Here is a 3,695-nt window from a genome sequence, read left to right on the forward strand (position 1 = left end):
CACCAGAGGCACAACCCTACTCATAAGAAGGTGGATTGCTCAACAAAGCAAATGGCACAATCGTCTAACAGCCTCAAGCAAATCATTCAGCCAGTGCCAAGTCCACCTAAGATTCCTAGATCTCCTACACCCTCTTTTCCTGAACCGACACAGGAAGCACAACAGCAGTCATCAAGGGCGGCTACTCAATCCCAATCTCTATCTCCATCTAAGCTTCCAAATGTCCAAGAGGTGGGACATAACACCATCCGTAGCTCTCGGCCCAAAGATCTAATTGTGCAACCTAATGTGACTAGATCAACTCATGCTCGATCTACATAGGTAAATGCTCAAAGGGCAACAAAAGACACAACCACTTCCGATCGCCGTAGGGACTTGACACCGCAATCCACCAAGAGTAGCCACCAGCCCACTGGACTAGCCGCTACTACTTCCAATCAGGGATCACAGCAGTCACAGCCCTTGGCTGTGACAACGCCCCTTGCAGAGGAACGTGTCCTTAGTAGTTTACCTGTGGAGGAGGTGTCACAACCAACTTCATTGACAACTCCAGCATGTCCAAAGCGCCTGAAGTCTAGATTGGAGGAGTTAAATAGAAGGGAAGAGCTAGACTCTCCAAAAACGGAGGCAATTATACCCTCACAACCTAGCGAGGCTATTTAGCAGGCCACGGCTATGTCCCATAAGGACGCACTAGAGAAAGATAATGCTAAGGCCCAACCAACCACATCAACGGTTGACCTAGTCCAGGGTTCTGAGTCGTTGAGAGATGCACCTTCGCTGACCAAGAAAAAGAGGAGAAAATAGCGAAAACAATAGCAGTTACAGGTGGTTGTGGACCCCAAGAACATTGACACCAAGAGCGCTCGAGAGCTGAGGAATAAAGCTTTGAGTCCATCCACCAATGACCCCGTTCATGCCTCTCCTAGTGGCGGTGAAACCTCAGACACATCCGTGTACTCTGAAAAATCAAAGTAGTCGTTACCATCAACGATTGCTTGCAACACTCAATCCACCGACAACAAAACTTGCATTGCCCAATCAAGAGTGGATACAACGCTGTCACAACAGGGTGAAAATTTTATACCAGTCACATCCAAGGAGAACCATGACACAATGACAAAACCTCAGGAGAAACATGGAAACCCCAAGAGCATAAGAAATCCTAGCGTAAAAAGAATAAGTCATTTGCTCCTACATGAACGCATGCGACTCATCTCTGACGAGGAAGCCGACAAACTATGCTTAACTGTAACATTCAATGATGTGCTCTGCCAACCAAATCTCTTAGAGATAGAGCAACTAAAGTGACAATCAGAGGGTTGAAATCAATTTGAACAACGTTGGTGTGAAAACCGCATTGCAATGGCCGAACTAGGAGCCCAGATCATGACATTCTCAGAGGAGTGATTGGCCAAATGGCGGTCTCAAAGAGACCCAACCTATGTGGCACCAACTTCCTTTCGAGTGTGCTGACTGCCATTCGGGGTACGGACTTAGTTGAAACTAGCCAAGAGAACTCTTTGTCTGATAAGGTTCTCACTGAGGAGGAGTTACATGTTGCCAGTAGACTCAGACAAGGTTTCATGCTACTCGATGTTGCAAAATATCTATCGATATTGATTAAGGTGCCACGAGTACTAGATGCATGTGCCACACTCCAGTACAATGTGGAGTTCTACAATTGGCTTTTATCCTCGTGAAGTGACATGGATTGGTAAATATGTACATAAATAAACAATGAATTTTGTGACCTCGTATAGACAATATCAACACACACAAGAAATGATAGTCAAGCATAGGGAGAAGAGTTGGGTTCAATAGGCTAAGCTCCTCAGGTCCTCCTCTCACCACACGTTTAGAAGTTATGTGACCATTTCCACCTCTAGGTGGAGGGCATGCAACCCTCATTACCACCATAGGAAGCCCTGACCAACATCTCTAATGGTGTAGGCAAGGTACCGTCCTTTTCTATACACATTTCCCCCTTTCTGGTCTATCCTTCCGAGAATGAGCCCTGCCCCACTCCATGACAACCAGTCCACGTAACTTAGCATAAGCCAAGATCTATTAATGGCTGGAGGCCAAATGAACATCATCATAGGGGCCATCCCTCTACTACAAACACCGCATGCCTCACCTCTCCCCTCCTCGTCATATACGCTTGATAACCCACTATATAATCCCTTCCATGCGAATGGTTTTATCCTGTCTCAAGGCTTAATCCTTGGTTCACATTTTGTAGGTCCCCCTACGGTAGCAAACATGGAGCACCCAGTGCAGCTGGCTTGCAAAGACGCTATCTGCCATCGAATGGAGCATGCAGCACAAGCTCCTCCGTCGGAGCGCTACGTACCTAGCCTCAAAAGGTATGCAAAGAAACGAGGCCCCAAGCGACACCGCCCCGAACGTAGGCCGAAAAATCCCCAGGCCAGGGGAATAGAACCTCAAGGGAGCACAGAAGGCGTGGCAACACCGGTCGTGCGGGCCCCCAACAGATGCTCGGGCACCAGGTACTCGAAAGAGGAGAGGACAGCTCGAGACAAGCAAGAATTTGATGCATTGTTCAAAAGTATTTTGGAAATAATTGCGGCTAGAGACTACACCATTCAGGTCCCGAGCAACATCTTCCCTACCCAGCCTCACAGGAGCCCCTCACTAGCAAAGCCTCAGTCGCCCAACCACCCGGACTCGCCGCGCCTCATACAAATAGAGTAGCCCCATGTTATGTAAAAGGCTTATCAAATGCTACCTGGCCATGACTTTTTGTCTCTAAAAGGGTTACGTACTGACATGTTCCCCAATTATACAAGCTTTTCATATCTGCGTTTACTATGTTTCACGTCTTTAGAAAAAGAAAAAGATAATCAAGCGCATGTGATAAGTATCTAAGTCAACACCATGGAATTCAAATAAGTGATGTCTCCTTGTGTTGCACTGGTTTATTATAGTTGTGGCATGAGCCGTGCATGTACTCTCATGAAGTGACAAGTGGATGCAGAATGACATAGGTCTTTGTGCGAAAGTGTTCAATGCCCAAGTCACTGCAAGACTACCGACCCCACAAAGAGCCGTGACAAAGCCACGCTACCGAAAGCAAAAATCACCCGTGCGAGAGCCCACATTGCATGGCCCAAAGCATGATCTTAACCACTTCCTCTTTTTGGATTACACTCTGCGCCGGGCACTCACGACAGTTGATACCCCCATTGTACCAACATCACACGTTCCAAAGAGGGTTGCAATATCTCAAGTGTATCTCCCCATCTCAACGACTGCTTCTCTAACAACGAGGCTAGGGCACAATCATCACTCTAATATCCATTTCCTGAGCCTTCGAAGCTTGACATTTCCCAACCCATTGAAAGGTTGATAGCCTCAACATATTGCAATGGTTGTACTCATGCAAGGCCAAAAAAAAAAAAAAGCACAAGAAAAAGAAAACGAAAAAGCAAAAAAAAAAAAAAAAACGAAAAGATACAAAGCACCCACGATCACAACACAACACCTAGGGGTCCTCAAATTAGGTACGTCCAGTGACCTTGGTTGGCTGGCTCCGTCCCTAGTCCCCTAGCCCTTTAGCATCACCCACAATTGTTTAGGGCACATCAAGGGCAGGACATACCTAGGGAGCTTGTCTCGCCTATGGTTAGACCTGTCCCCCTGACCCATTCGCACGATTCCCTCTTACACTC

This window comes from Lygodium microphyllum, chromosome 24 (genome assembly GCF_053477565.2).
Source record: "Lygodium microphyllum isolate KBCC chromosome 24, Lygodium_microphyllum_v1.1.10, whole genome shotgun sequence".
In the NCBI taxonomy this organism is placed as follows: Eukaryota; Viridiplantae; Streptophyta; class Polypodiopsida; order Schizaeales; family Lygodiaceae; genus Lygodium; species Lygodium microphyllum.